Genomic DNA, 16,695 nt, shown 5'->3' with positions numbered 1-16,695 from the left:
GGAGCAGCTGGTAGTTTCGAACCGCTGACCTTAAGGTTCGCAGCCCGATTCGTAACCACTACGCTACCAGAGCTCTAGTCCCTGCTAAAGATAATTTATGACCAGACAAAAGGTCATAATGGTGTGATTAAAGGATGTTCAGCTGAAATCCTTGATCAAAATGAGGGGTTGATATGGAGACTGAAGACCTCAAAAGGTTTATAGGTGTTTGTCCACAGTAGGAAAACACAGTTCTCCTTTCACCTACTTATGTGACAGAAAATCCTATGTGGCACAATAGGTTCCTCTGTTGATTAATAAGTGTCCTAAGTAAAACCAAGGAGGAAATATTTCATAACACATATTACCAGATTTAAGTTAAAAGTTGAGGCCCTGGTATTGTCTTATAGTCATCTTGTAACTATAACTCATGGTGGCATGATCATGAGTTGACAATAGCCACAATGAAAACAGATAATTATAACCCCAGAAGTGATCCTGTAAACTTTTTTTTTGGGGGGGTGGGGGTGGGGAGGGGAATACATGGTCCTTTGTCTCTCTTTTTTTAAAACTTTTATTGTGAATTGAGTGATAGTTTACATGGGAGAACATCAGTTTTGCACTCATCCTATCATAGTCCGTTCCATTGCAATGACTACAATCCCCTCCATGCATCATCATTCAATAGTATTTGCTTCTATTCCCTCTACTTTTTTTTTTTTTTGATGTACACAAAAACACTCAGGAATATATAATCATTTAAACAACCCAAGGACAAATTTTGCAGGCCTGCCTCCTAGCAACCAGTACACAACCTTTTTCTTTCCTTGAGTCTTGAGTCTAGAGTTCCATGTCATCATCTCTGCTTCCATCTATGGTGTCACTGCTTCTATGGCTAAGGTCCCACATTCTACTCATGCTCGTCTCCCTTGTTGGTCCTAGGGTCCTCTGTTCCTGGAATGTAAAATTAACTACTCCCCCCCACCATGTTACAAAACTTCTGCCTTTACAGCTGTGACAGTTACAATTAGTCATGATAACAATTACTCACTATTGAATCTAAGAATCTTACCCCATCTCCTTTCACCAGACCCATCGAGACAAGATGAAAATTATTCAGTGGGGATTCTATCTCTCCCCTCAAACTCTGAAACGAAACTACCTCTTGAAAACTTGTAAGCCAGCCACTTCGTGCCTTTAAAGCACCTCCATTTTAGGTAGACAATATCTAAGTTGCCCGTCCCAATCAACCCTGTGTAGAGAGGGGATAGGACTGATACTTGATGTGAAGCCTCAATCCCTCTCCATTGGTATTTTGAGCCACTACATCCATAAGTATAGGTCAAGTTAATCAAATTGTAAATTTACACTTCTTTCCTTTATTAAATTTCTTTATCTCCCTCTAGACGAATCTCTTCTTCTTTTATCCTATCTTTAACAATGATATATTAATGAATAAGCTATCAGAATTTTTCTAAACCACTTCTTTCTGTAACAGCATATTAGCTGCTCTCTGTGATTCAGTGGATTCTATTTATCTCTCATGTCTGGTAAATGCTGGCATATCTCTCATCCAAATGATTGTCTTTGGGCTTAATAAAAATCTCTTTTGATTCAATTTAAGTCTGGAGTCTTGCCCCGCTACTCCTAAACTATAAGTAAATAAATGTCCATTGTAAAAGTGACTCATTTGTGATATTTCTGTTATAGCAGCACTAGATAACCATAATAAGGTTTGTATAAGAATACAAAGGATTTAAAAATAGTACCTACTTAAAAAAAAAAAAAAACGCTTTTGTATTTTCTTTCAACTTTTAAATATTTAAGATTCCTCTCATAGCAACTGCTAGAAAGACAAATATAATAATGGTGATGGTGATTGGTGATTATGTGCTGTGGAGCTGGAACCAAACCCATAGTGACCCTGTACAGGGTTTCCGAGGCTGTAAATCTTTACGGAAGCGGAAAGCCTCATCTTTCTCCTGTGGAGCAGCTGGTAGTTTTGAATTGCTGGCCTTAAAGTTCACGGCCCGATTCGTAACCATCATAAAATATCCTTAATGGAACTACTAACTTTAAATACAATAATGAAAAAATAAAAACAAATAAAATATGTGCAAATGATTAATTTCTTTCAACTGTTGGAATTCAGTCATATCTTTCTTTGATAGGCAAAATTCTAGAAATGTCTCCCAAGGATTCCCAACCCTGGTTATTCAATCAAACAGTAACCTAGGTACCTGTACTACCGAGAAAGGACTTTAAGGTAAAATTAAGATTACAATAAACTATCTTAAAATTAGATTATTCTAGATTATCTACACAGGCCCAATGTAATCATACAATTCAAGGATGAAGAGTCAGTAAAAGTGATGCTGCAGAGGAAGGTAGAGAAAACACGAAACAGAAGGGGAAGTCACACAGATTCCAACCATGAGAACGGCACAACCCACTGTTGCTGGCTTTGAGGTGGAAATAGGAAGCCATGAACCAAGGAATGTACCCTAGAAGTTGAGAACAACCTCTGTCTAATAAATAGTTAGGAGGGAAGTAAGGTCCTCAGCTCTGCAAATGCATGGAAATGAGTTCAGACAACCTGAAGAGTCTTGGAGGTGGATTCATTCCCAGTACCTCCAGAAAAGTGCTCAGCCCAGCTAACACTTTCACTGTACCCTCAGGAGCAGAGAATGAGCTGAACCACACTGTGCCCCAGCTTCCAACCTATAAAACTATGAGATAATAGATGGGTTTTAAACTGCTAAATTTGTGGTACTTTGTTACCGGAGCAATGGAAAACTAAAATACTTTGTTTAAACACTGACTTCAACTGTTCCTGGTCGAATCTTATTTTCTTGTTCCTTAATGTAACTTTAAAGGAGCTCTGGTAGCGTAGTGGTTACAAATCGGGCTGCGAACCTTAAGGTCAGCGGTTTGAAACTACCAGCCGCTCCGCGGGAGAAAGATGAGGCTTTCTACTCCCGTAAAGATTTACACCCTTGGAAACCCTGTACAAACCCTGTACAGGGTTGCTATGGGTCGGAACCGACTCGACGGCATTTAACAACAACAACAACGTAACTTTGGAGTCCTGGTATGTCACTGTAGGTTAATGCACTGGACAGCAAAGTCAGTTTGAACCACAGGGTTGGCGGTTCAAGCTCAACAGCTGCTCCTGGGAAACCCTATACAGGGTTGCCATGGGTCAGAACTAACTCAACAGCACTTAACAGCATCAAGAATTTTCAAGTAATGGTGGATAGGAAGTCATGAATTATTTTATAAAGAGCAATCGGACTTTCACCCTTGGTTCCTAAAATGATTGGTGGAATTTCCTGGGTAATTGAGGTACTTTTTCTAATCAATGCCTAAAGACATTATCTGAATATTTGTGTAGGAGGCTGGTCATGTTAGAAGGATCCCCTCTGTCCTGATATCAGCTGATCTCAGGGAGAGAGGGAGCATGATTCAATCATGCTTATGCAATGAAACCACTAAAGGTCTGGGCACAGAAATTCCAGGAGTTTCCTGGTTGGTGTAAAGCAAATACACATAGAGATACGTTCTTTTTGAGATACAGAAGCACCACATTGGGGACCCTCTCAGACCTCACTGGCTCTGTCTCTTCCTTATGCTGATCCTGATTTGTATCATTTTTCTATGATAAATCTGCAATCCTTAGTATTTTCTGTGAGTTCTGTGAATCATTGTAACAAATTAATGAACTCATTGTAATGGGAATCAGAAGGTAAAAGTGAGTGAACGCAGAGGAAATCAATACGCTTGCAGCTAGCACACTAAAGGGACAGTGGAAATACCCTGAATTTGCAGTCAGCAAGTCAGAAGTAAGGATGTCGGGTAGACACTAGCGCTTTCGGCAGGTGTCTGCCATTTGGCAGTGTGAAGTATGGTGTTCTTTTAACTTATGCATTCTGGCCTTGCTCTGAGTGGCTAAGATTAGAGAGACAAAGTGCGACACACTTAACATCAACAGTGCCACATAGGCAGCTGGTGTCACAATGACAGTGGAGATTTGATTAATCCTTATATTTGGGGATTTATTTTGATTTTTATGTAGTAGAATCTATGATCCGAGGTCATGGATATATGAGTCTGTGACTCTGATGCTAAGTGTGTCTAAAATAAATGCAATGAATTCAGAAGACTGGTGGTGGTGCTATCATGTCAGTTCCAATTCACAGCAACCATGTAAAAGGTTTCCAAGCAGAAATCCTCATCTCTGAGGACCAGGGAGTGACTGTAGATTTGAACTGCTGACCTTGCAGTTAGCAGCCCAACTCGTATAAATAGCTCTTACAAGGATATCCTCAAACATGATTTTTTTTTTTTAAGGAAAGAGGTGTCCTGTTTATAGTAACCCATAATCCTACTGAATAAACATTAATTTGAAACAAAAAATTAAGATGAAACTACTTATTCTAATGAAGAATTCACCCACTAATATTTTGGGTTTTTTGGTTATTTTTTAATGTTCATAAACTTGTACACCAACATTCACTGCAGGACTATTCATAATAATCAGAAGGTGGGAAAAAACTAAATGTTCATCAAAAGATGAATGGATAAACAAAATGTGACACAGGTATACAATGAAATCTTACTTAGCCATAAAGAGAACCTTGAAAACAATATGCCAAGTGAAATGAATCAATCACTAAAGAACAAGTGGTGCTGTAGGATAGCGCACTGGACTACAAGGTCAGATTGACCTGCAAGGTTGGTAGTTCAAACCCACTAGTCAATGCTTAGAAACCCCTTACAGGGTCACTATGAGTTAGAACCAACTGTACACTTAAAAACAAATTATATAAAACATATAGAACAGGCAAATGTATACAGTAACCATAAATAAGGATTTGGCTACTAACAGATACATTGGTGGTTCGAATCCACCCAAAGGTGACTTAGAAGGAAAGTCTGGAGATCTGCTTTTGAAGGTCACAGTCATTCTACTCTGAAACACATGGGGTCAGCATGAATTGGAATCTAATCCATGGCAACAGGTTTGTTTTTCTTTTGTGTAGAAACCAAAGTTTATGTACAGTTTCCAGAGGTGGAAGGAAAGTGTTGATGGTGCTATAGAATAAGCAATGGACTGCTAACCACAGGTTAGCAGTTCAAACCCATCAGTCACTCCGCAAGAGAAAGATGAGGTTTCCTGCGCCTGTAAAATGTACAGCCTCAGAAACCTATACAGGGTCGCTATGAGTCAGAACCAGCTTGACGGCACCTAACAACAATGAGGGTAGAAGGGAGTAAGGGGGAAACATTTTAACACGGTGATGCAATAATTTGATACATTTAGTGATGATACCTGTACATGATGAATGTCACTGAATTGTACATGTAAAACTTGCTGAATTGGAAAAGGTTTTGCTATAAAGTAGAACCTGTGAAAGCCAGAACTCAAGTAATTGCCTAATGTAAGGAAAAGAAAGAGAGAGACGAAGGAGAGAGTCTTGGCTTCAACAGCAGGCAGGTTTATTGAGAGTAAACCTGGGAGGGGGTACTCTTAAGTCTCCAGAAGAAACCAAGAGCCTGTCTGTTCTCTTACAGACTGGGGTATTTAAAGGCGGTGTGGTCTAGGTACAGTTCTGGTGAGTTTACAATGGGCGGGGTTATGGAGATTTGGGCGGGGTTATGGAGATTTGGGCAGGGGTAGTTGCAGTGCCATTCTGTTGATCAGGTGCAAGGTCCTTCACCTTATTTCTCAGGGTCTCAAAAGTTTTCCTCCTTTGACTGGGTGCAATTGTAGGGCAGCTAATTAATATGGCCCTTCTAGCCAAATTTCTCCATTCTGTAATGTATTGCAAACCCTAGCCTTTATGCCTGATTAAGGACCCATATATAAGTATTCTTTCACCATACTTATTCAACCTGCATGCTGAGCAAATAATCCAAGAAGCTGGGTTATATGAAGAAAAACGTGGTATAAGGATTGGAGGAAGACACATTAACAACCTGTGATATACAGATGATACAACCCTGCTTGCTGAAAGTGAAGAGGACTTAAAATATTTACTGATGAAGATCAAAGAGCACAGCCTTCGATATGGATTACATCTCAATGTTAAGAAAACAAAATCCTCACCACTGGACCAATCAACAACATTCTTATCAATGGAGAAAAGATTGAAGTTGTCAAGGACTTCATTCTTCTTGGATCAACTATCAACACTCACAAAAGCAGCAGTCAAGAGATCAGACGATGTACTGCATTAGGCAAATCTGCTGCACAAGACCTTTTTAAAGTGTTGAAGAGCAAAGATGTCAGCTTGAGGACTAAGGTGTGCCTGACCCAAGCCATGGTATTTTCAGTAACCTCAAATGGAGGCGAAAGCTGGACAGTGAATAAGGAAGATCGTAGAAGAATTGATGCCTTGGAATTATGGTGTTGGAGGAGAATACTGAAAGTGCTATGGGCTGCCAAAAGAACCAATAGATCTGTTTGGAAGAAGTGCAGCCAGAGAGTGCTCCTTAGAGGCCAAGATGGCCAAACTTCGTCTCATACTTTGGACATATTGTCAGGAGGGAGCAGTTACTGGAGAAGGATATCATGTTTGATAAGATGGAGGGTCAGAGAAAAAGAGGAAGACCCCCAAATGAGATGGATTGGCCAGGTGGCAGCATCAATGGACTCAAGTTTGGCAACAGTAGTGAGGTTGGCCCAGAATCAGACATTGTTTTGTTCTGCTGTGCATAAGGTCACTATGAGTTGGTGCCGACTCTAACAACAACAAGGACCCATTCTGAAGTGAATTTTAAATGACTTGAGGAAAATTAATCATAAAATATTTGTATATAAATGAACACCCACTGCCATCAAGACGCTTCCAATTCATAACCACCCTGTATAAGGTTTCCAAGGCTGTAAATCTTTAAAAGAGCAGAAAGCTTCATCTCTCTCCCTTGAAATGGCTGGTGGGTTTAAACAACTCACCTTGTGGTTAGCTTATCCTACAGTGCAAAATGTGAGATATTTACCTTTTCATATACTTTTTGCTATGGAACAATGTAGTATTTAAGAGTATTTGTATACAGGTAGTATTGAGTATTGTTTTTGGAAGCAACACTGAGAAATGAACACAAAACTAAATCAAGTTTTTTCAAAAGGGAAATTTTCTATAGACAATAAAAACAATGCATTATGGCGAAAAACTGGGGCACTGGGAAGAAGACAATGAAAAAATTACTGTATGTTACAATCTGAAACTTCGTTGAAACTGAGATATGCTAGAATACTCCCCATTTCTTTCCGGTTCTAACAGAAAAAAAGTAACCAATGACAATTATCAGATGGATGCATTATAATTCTGTCCTTAAATATAAGAATTATGGAATCCATATGTTCTCTGTAGGTGTGCCACAGTCTCAGAAAACCAACCATAGATCTGGAGACTGAGTTACAGGCAAAAGCTTTAATATGAACAGCACGGCTGACAACAACGACACCCTCTATAGGCCTCTCTCTTGCTCCAGCCTCTGAGGAACAGGAAAAGTCCACCTTCCCTAATTATCATTAGGGTAAAATAACCCTAGAGAATGAAAATGGTCAAGAAGCCACCTTACTCTTACTACCATATCTGTCATCATCATAACCATTAAATCTATGTGGCCCTAAATCCCACAAAATACACACATTAAGTAATACTTAAAGAAACATAACAACTATAGCAGCCATGTCTGAAAAACAGTACTAATATAAGCAAATAGCCCAGGTTTCAGAAAAGCTAAACAAGTTACCTCCACTATAATAAAACTATGTCCATCTATCCATTCACTCATGACAGCCCTACAGAACACACACTGAAACTGACATTTTGAAAAGGATACTTCAAGAAATTTAAAAGTTTGCAATCTAAAGAACTTAGAATGCACAGAAGTATCCAAGTATCTCTGGTTTCAAATTCCATTATAACTGTGACAGCTTTTTATATGCAACAGGGCGCATAGACACAGTAAATGAAACAAAGTATATAATCTAAGTATACAGAACTACCCTAAATTGTACTAACTTTCATTCTCCCAGAGTAAAAAGATGGCATCCCAAACTAAAGGAGCTCTGGTGGCACAGTGGCTACATGCTTGGCTGCTAACTGAAAGGTCAGTTGTTTGAATACACCAACCATTCTACAGACTAAAATTGTGCCAGTCAGCTTCCTTAAAGATTGCTGCTGTTAAAGTGTTGTTGAGCCGGTTCCAATTTACAGCAAACATGTTTAGGGTTTCCAAGGGGCAGCTAGAGGGTCTGAACATCGGAGCTTGTGTTTAGCAGTTCAATGCTTATCCTACAGCACCATACCAGGACAGCCTTGGAAACTCTATGGGGGCAGTTTACTGTGGCACTTTAGAATCAGCACTGAACTGTGAACCACAAGGTCGGCAGTTCAAGCCCACCAGCTGATCCTTGGAAACCCTACACAGCGTCACTATGAAGTGACCAACTCATACAACACTGAACAACACAGAGTCACTATGAATCAGAATTGATGCAATGAAAACAAGCTTGGTCTTTGTGTTTTATCTCAAACTAGATCCAACAATTTATAGGGCTTCTGTGTTATCACTCCTACTCAGACTATCAGCAAATGCTAAACAAAGTAATCCTAATTCGTAGAAAACACATCACTAAAAATAGATAGGAAATGAGGGTAAGGGCACAGGGTTTGAAACATGGCAGACAACGTGGACCAGCAACAAACTACAAACACAGTACAGGAGCCTCTGGATCTTATCCGGCTCAGCCTGGATGAGTACATTTATGTGAAAATGCGAAATGATTGAGAGCTTCGAGGAAGGTTACATGCTTATGATCAACATTTAAATATGATATTGGGAGATGTGGAAGAAACTGTGACTACTATACAAATTGATGAAGAAACATATGAAGAGATATATAAATCAACAAAACAGAACATTCCGATACTCTTTGTTCAGGGAGATGGTGTTGTACTGGTTGCCCCTCCACTGAGAGTTGGCTGAAACAGTGAATGTGTCCTGTGTGGAGAAGAAGAGACTTTATACAACTGCTTCTTTAAGACAGAATATATTCAAAAGAGAAACTTGCGTAAAGTTAGATATTCAGAAATGACCAAGGATTCTTCCACTCTTGAAATGAGTTGATTTGCAAGCTCATAGGCTAAGTGACAGTTTTATTTTTCTCCAGCCCTTCCAATATGTGTAATCACAAAATAAAGAACTGTTTTTGCAAATTAAAAAAAAAAAAAGATAAATTCAGGTGTCATTCCAGGTAACCACACGCAGCAGGCCCAGCAAAGTGCACACCACACAATAATACATGAAAGAAAAACACAACTTTAAAACCACCTGTGGCTGAACAAATAAGATGGCAGATCAAGTGGAAGTGTAGTAAAGAGCTCCGCCAGCAACATCATGGAATACAGGACCAAGCAAGCTCAGGGGATGGTCCCAGAACTCTGAACCACATATAAAGGAATATTTAGAAGGTTAGTAGACTTACAACTGGGGGAATTTGTAGCAGAAGCAAGAAATCCATTGTTTTCTAATTCAAAACGCTCAGCTGCTCTAGGAGCCGCCATCTTGGGTGAGACCAAGCGGGGGAAGGATCAGAGCAGCCACCAACGACTGACAGAACCATGGAGATAAAGGTGTGGACATTCTTTTCCTTTGGTATCTGTTCATAGGTCCCTTGCTGTATGCGCACCTCCATTCTGGTGTCTATAGGGGTTACCTGAGCTAGTGGGCACCCCAGCCCCACTGTCGATGGGTTCTACTATGCATGCGCACAGATCACTTCGAAATTTAAAAGAGACAGTTTCCACTTAAAACCAAACAGCCACAGCCGGCCCTGATCTGTTTATAACTAAAAAAAATGACTGAACAGGGATTGTGGAGTGGGACAGGCAGACAAAAAGGAAATAGGCCAAAAATTAAATCCTAAATTACATCAAAACGACCAACAGTGGCATCTTAAAATTTCTTAAGAAGAAGAGTGAAAAGGGAAGCCCACCTGAAGGCAATCAGAAAGCATAAAAAATGCCAAAATACACACTCATCTAAATATTAAGGCCACAGATAACCCCTGAATATACCCAAAAAACAGAGGCAGGTGACCATATCTGCACATGTCCAGAAATGAGATAAAGTGACTGACGCAAATGAGCTGGAAGTAGACCTACACTCCATACCAGAAGATCGGCAGGCTTTGGAAATGCCTGAGAAGGAATTCAGAAAAATTATTATAAAATGTATCAAAACACTATATAATGGAGTTGAGAAAAATAAGGAAGGAGTCAGGAAAGTGCTACAGGAACAATCAAATAAGACAGATACAGAATTGGAAACTATTAAAAACCTACAGAAAGAGGTCCAAATGATTAATAATAGAATATCAGAAATGGACAATACACTGAAAGGGCAAAGGAGTAGAACTGAAGCGATAGAAGCCAAAACTAATGAGCTAGAAGATAAATTTCTCAACACTACTATGATAGAAGAGCAAACACAAAAGAGAATAAAAAAATCTGAAGAAGGCCTAAGATTAATGTTGGACAACAATGAAGATGAAAAACTTAAGAATTATCGGCATTCTGGAACAGGAAGAATCACACAAGTCCACAGAGGAGATAGTGAGCTTCTGGAAGAAAATTTTCCTAACATCCTGAAAAGTGAAAAGATAAGCATTCAAGAAGCTCAACGAACCCCAGGAAGGATAGGCCCTAAAAGGCAATCACCAAGACATATAATAATCAAGCTCTCCAAAATCAAAAATAAGGACAGAATGCTGAAAACAGCTAGGGAAAAGAGAAGTGTAACTTACAAAGGCAAGCAAATCAGATTAAGCTCAACTCTCTCAACAGAAACCATGCAGGCAAGAAGGCAATGGGGAGACATACATAAAACCCTGAAAGAAAAAAACCTGCCACCTAAGAATCCTCTATCCAGCAAAACTGTCAATCAAATACGATGTGTAATCAAAACATTCCAGGGTAAACAGAAGCTAAGGATTTTTCCAAAGCTAACCCTGCTATGAAAAACCCTAAATGAAATTCTGTGGACTGAGAACCAAAAAGAACAGACAACAACTAGAGAATGACGTATGTGGCAGCATCACCTGAAGTCAATCGACAAATGGAAGAGTCAAGAACAGAATAAAATTATAAGAACAGAGGATCTGGGAGGTCAGTCTATGATCAAAACAATTACAATGTGAAAGAAGATAAACACAGACATCCAGGTAGTGGGAGGGTCAGGTACATTACAAGATAAAATAGACTGTCTTAAATGGAGGGAAGAATTAATGGAATATAAGGTAACCACAACAATGGGGTTGGGGTTGGCGGTTTAGCTCGGGTGTTGGGGAGGGAAATACAAGAAGGTGGAGGAGGTGGAAGAACAAGATAGTCAGGGGAATACTGAGACAGGTTTGCATGACCTAAGTGGGACAGAGGTAAATAGTGATGCATGCTCAAACAAGGAACAACAGGGTTCTAGTATACAGGGATCTAGGTATAACTTGAAGAGGAGAAATAATACTAAAATGCTTGACTGTCTTATGAATGTTAGTTTCCCTTGTCTACTACTGTAAAATAGACAACTGAATGGGATAGAAAGGAATGTTGGGTAACATAATTAGAGAAAACTTGTAAGCCTGTCTTCAGCCTATAACTGATTGGAATACCTAAAAGGGGTTCTACAACTTGCCCAGTGAAATAGGCCTCTTGCAAAGCCTTTACAGAGTACAGGACCTTAGGTGGAATCATGAGTCCCATCCAGAACCTTCTGAGGCGAGACATTCCCACTAGCAAGAACAAGCAGACCAGCCTGGAACAGCTACAGTGACAGAAGATCCATCTTCAAAGAAAGATCATCAGGTAAAACCCAAAACAAAAGTGTCAGCATGACTGGCTACTACAAGAATAAACAAGCTGTTCACCAGAAAGCCATCACGGCAAGTTTCTAAGACTGAAACTCAAAGGGAACACACAAACAAGCATGTAAGCTTGCTGGCGACCACATTGTTCTACTGGTGAGTGGAAGAGGGGGAAAGGCAACAATGAAGAAATGGGCTGAGTTCAACCACAGTCCATTGACTCCCATTGACCTGAAGATGATAGAGAGAAGAGGAAGGGATAGTTGATCCAAAGTGTGGTGAGACCTGAGGACACTTGAGCCCATGGACAAGGACATAGCCACAGAGGGCTACAGCTGAGAGTGAAGCATCCAGCTGATAAGAAGTGAGGGGAGAGGCACAAGAACACCCAAACTTGCAGACAGTACCCATTTGACCTAGCCTCAATGCTCGATAATCAGAACTCGACTAGAGGAAGATTACAAAAAAAAAAAAACACCTTTTTTTTCCTATATAAAGGAAACAAGGGTAAATTGCTACAATTGATGAACCTGACCTATACTCAGAGAGGTAGTTACTCTAAATAGCAACAGAGAGGGAGAGGGAAGGAGTCTTCACATCAAGTATCAATGCTCTCCCCTCTGTACACAGGGTAGATAGGGACGGGCAACTTAGACATTGGATACCTAAAATAGAGGGCGATAAAGGCACGAAGTGACTGGCTTACAAGGTTTCAAGACGGAGTTTAAGAGTATGGGGGTTAAGAAAGAGTCCCTACTGAATAGATTTCATCTTGTCTAGATGGGTCTCATGAAGAGAGATGGGGATAAGAATCGTATGGTTCAACAGCGAATAATTGTTATCATGACTAACTGTAACAAAAACAGTCCAGAAACAGAGGACCCTAGGACCATCAAGGGAGAAGTACACAAGCAGAATGCAAGACCTTATCCAGAGAAGCAGCGACACCAGAGACAGAGGCAGAGATGGGGTCATGGAGACTGGGATTAGCTGAGGACTCTAGATTTATGGGAAGAGAGGGACTAAGAGCTGGTAGGCAGGAGGCTGACTTGCAGAATGTGCCCTTTGGAGATGTAAATTATTAAATATGACTGAGAGTTATTTTATTTTATTTTTTTGAAAAAGCTAAAGTGGATAGAGAGAAATACTGTTAACTGACGGTACATGGAGGGGATTATAATCATTGTAATGCAACAAGGTATATGATTTGTTGAATGTAAAACTGATGATCTGCCCTGTAAAATTTCAATCAAACTATAATAAAAACCTTGAAAAACAAACAAATAAACCAACAAAAAAACTAAAGGGGGATTGGCATAATGAAGGATTCCGGAGTCCTGGTATGGAGCTGTAGGATAAGTACTGGACTGCTAACTGCAAGGTTGGCAGTTCAAACTCACCAGCCACTCCTTGGAAATCTTATACAGGGTTGCTATGAATCGGAACCAACTACAGGGGCAAAATATTGAATGATGCAGGAAGCATCAAAAGAAGATGGAAGGAATACACAGTCACTGGTAGCATAGTGGTTATGAATCGGGCTACAAGCCGCAAGGTCAGCAGTTCGAAACTACCAGCTGTTCCGCAGAAGAAAGATGAGACTTTCTGCTCCCGTAAAGATTTACAGCCTCAGAAACCCTGCACAGGGTCACTATGAGTCGGAACCAACTCCACGGCACCCAACCCAACCAACCAAAAACAATGGTGGATATTCAACCATTTCACAAGATAGCATATGATCAAGAACCAACGACACTGAAGTATGAACTCCAAGCCACACTGAAGGCATCAGTGAAGAACAAGTCTCCAGAATTGATGGAATATAAATTGAAATTTCCCAACAAACTAATGCAGAACTGGAAGAATTTACTGATCTATGTCAAACAATTTGGAAGGCACCTATCTGGCCAATGGACTGGAAGAGAGTTATATTTAAGACCATTCAAAAGAAAGGTGATAAAAAAGAATGTGAAAATTATTGAATATCACTAGTGAAAATTATTGGACAATATAACTAATATCACATACAAATAAAATTTTGCTAAAGGTAATTAAAAAATTGTAGTAGCAGCATATCAACAGGGTGCTGCCAGAAATTCAAACTAGATTCAGAAGAGGATGTGGAGCAACGGTTATCACTAATAAAGTCAGATGGATCTTAGCTGAAAGCAGAGAATACCAGAAAGATGTTTACTTGTGCTTTACTGATTATACAAAGACATTCGACTGTGTGAATCATTAACAAACTATGCATTACAGTGTGAAAATTCTGAATCCCAGAACACTTAATTGTGCTCATATGGAACCTTTACATAGACCAAGAGGCGATTGTTCAGATAGAACAAGGAAAGCCATGTGCCAGGGTTGAATCCTTTCACCATATTTATTCAATCTGTATGCTGAGAAAATAAGCTAAGAAGCTGGACTCTATGAAGAAGAAATCATCATCAGGATTAGAGAGGAAGGCTCATTAACAGTTCTAGATATGTTGAAGACACAATCTTGTTTGCTGACAGTGAAGAGAACTTGAAGCAACTGCTTATGAAGATGAAATAATACAGCCTTCAGTATGATTACAACTCAATGTAAAGAAAACAAAAATCCTTACAACTGGTCCAAAAAAAAAAAAAAAATCATAATAAACATAGAAAAGATTGAAGTTGTCAAGGATTTCATTTTACTTGAATCCACAATAAATGTTCATGGAAGGAGCAGTCAAGAAATCAATCGACATATTGCATTGGGCAAATCTGCTGCATGAGACCTCTTAAAAGTGCTAAAAAGAAAAGATGTCACTTTGAAAACTAAAATGTGCCTGATCCAAGCTATGGTATTTTCCAATCGTCTCATATTCATGCAAAACCTGGACAATGAATCATGAAAATAAAAGAACAACTGATGTTCTTTGTGTTGTTGGAAAATAGTATTTAAAGTACCATGAACTGCCAGAGGACAGTCCTGCAAGAAAAATAGCCAGAAAGCTCCTTAGAAGCAAAAATGGTCAGACTTTGTCTCAAGAGGGACCAGTCCCTGGAGAAGAATATCAAGCTTGGTAAAGGAGAGGGTCATCAAAAAAAGAGGAAGACCCTCTACAAGATAGACCGACACAGTGGCTACAACAACAGGCCCAAACGTGATGATTGTTCATATGGTGCAGGACTAGGCAGTATTTCATTCTGTCATGCTTAGTGTCAGTATGAGTTGGAACCAACTCAACAGCACCAAACAACAATTAAGTTGTAAAATAGGTGAACTGGTAAAAGGTGAATGATAGATACGCTTACAACAAAAACAAAGGTAGTTGCTCAGGCTGCTTATGTTATTGTTGTTAAGTGTCGTCAAGGCAGTTTCGACCCATAGCAACCCTGTCTAGGGTTTCCAAGGAGCAGCTGGTGGGTTTAAACCACCAACCTTGAGGTTCAAACCGACCTTGTGGTCTAGTGCTTTATCCTATAGTGCCACACACCAGGACTCCAGGCTGCTTATACACAACCAAAATCTTATGGGATTAGATTGCTTGGTTTGGAGGTTTTAGGATTATGGTTTCACGGAATATCCCAGTTAATTGGCCTAGTAACATATTTAATGCATCTGTCTACCTCCTACTTCATTTCATAGTGCCTGAGGTCTTAAAAGTTTGTAAGTAGCCATCTAAAGCCCAAGAAGTGGTCTCTATTCATTGGTAGCAACAGAAGACAGGAGAGTCAGGAATAGGAAGAGAAAATGCCTTTATGAACTGCCTTTATGAACAATGGTCTCCTTTGCCTTGATACTAGAACTGTATGGTGCCTAGGTAACATTACTAAACATTTTGATCATAGATTCTATACAACAATCCTGACCAACAGGAGGGAAATGCAGAACTGAATTCCAAATTCTCATGGACTCCAGATTTTTGGAGCCATGGAGGCTAGATGAATCCCTGAAACTATGGTCCTGAGATCATCTTTAACACTTTACACAAAAATACGTCATCTTTAAACCAAATAATACTTTCTGTTAACTAGAAAAAAAATGTCTACCCTGAGTATTATGCTCTTTTTAAGAACTATGTATATGGATATGAACCTTAAGGGGCACTGAGTTTATGTTAATGGGGGAGGAACAACTCAGAAAAGGAGGGTCAGAATTACCGCACAACTGGAAGAACACAATCACTGTCACTGAACTGTACAAGTAAAAAAACAAACAAACAGATGAATTTGTGTATGTTTTGCTGTCTAGTCTTGACAACAACAAATAATATTTTTTAAAGCAGCAGCAGCTTGTTTCCAGAGTAAATGCTTGTTGGCTATCTGTTTCAGTCAGGCCTGCTGGCTCATGGAGGCTGCACAGGCAAACAGTGTACCTGCACTACTCCTCTGGAAGTGCTCTCTGCACCAAAATGCTGGCACTGATGGAATCTGCAGCAAGAGGCAGAGAGAAGAGCCATCACGGTGGGATAAATTCAGTTCTATTCTGTCTGTTTATTTTTCCAGGTGTAATTCACATACCACACAATTCACTCATTTGAAGTAAAATTCAATGCTTTTAGCATATTCAGATTTGCATCATCACTATCGATTTTAGAAGATTTATATCACCCCAAAAAGGCTAATCTGGACATTTCATATAAATGGAATCATACAATATGTGGTCTTTGGGATTGGCTTCTTTTACAACATTTAATGTTTTCAAATTTCATCCATGTTATAGCATGTATCTACTTTATTTCTCTGTATTGCTGAATAATATTCTATTGTATGGATATACCACGTAGGTTCTCTTATTCACAACCAGTAGAATCTCTTATCAAGTAAACAAAGATATAAACAGTGATTAGATCCCCATGTTAGCCTACATAC

General features: G+C 39.5%; 1 protein-coding gene and 1 pseudogene across 3 annotated transcripts in view; one reads left to right on the top strand and one right to left on the bottom strand.

Annotated features, from left to right (window-relative positions):
* Window positions 1-16,695, bottom strand: part of FAM69A (family with sequence similarity 69, member A) — a 215,771-nt gene that overhangs the window by 186,087 nt on the left and 12,989 nt on the right. The gene's annotated exons all lie outside the window — the stretch shown is intronic.
* On the top strand, window positions 8,671-8,979 carry LOC102842516 (annotated as a pseudogene).

This window comes from Chrysochloris asiatica, unplaced genomic scaffold (assembly GCF_000296735.1).
Source record: "Chrysochloris asiatica unplaced genomic scaffold, ChrAsi1.0 scaffold00002, whole genome shotgun sequence".
NCBI classification, from domain to species: Eukaryota; Metazoa; Chordata; class Mammalia; order Afrosoricida; family Chrysochloridae; genus Chrysochloris; species Chrysochloris asiatica.
This window is presented reverse-complemented; position numbering and strand designations above follow the sequence as displayed.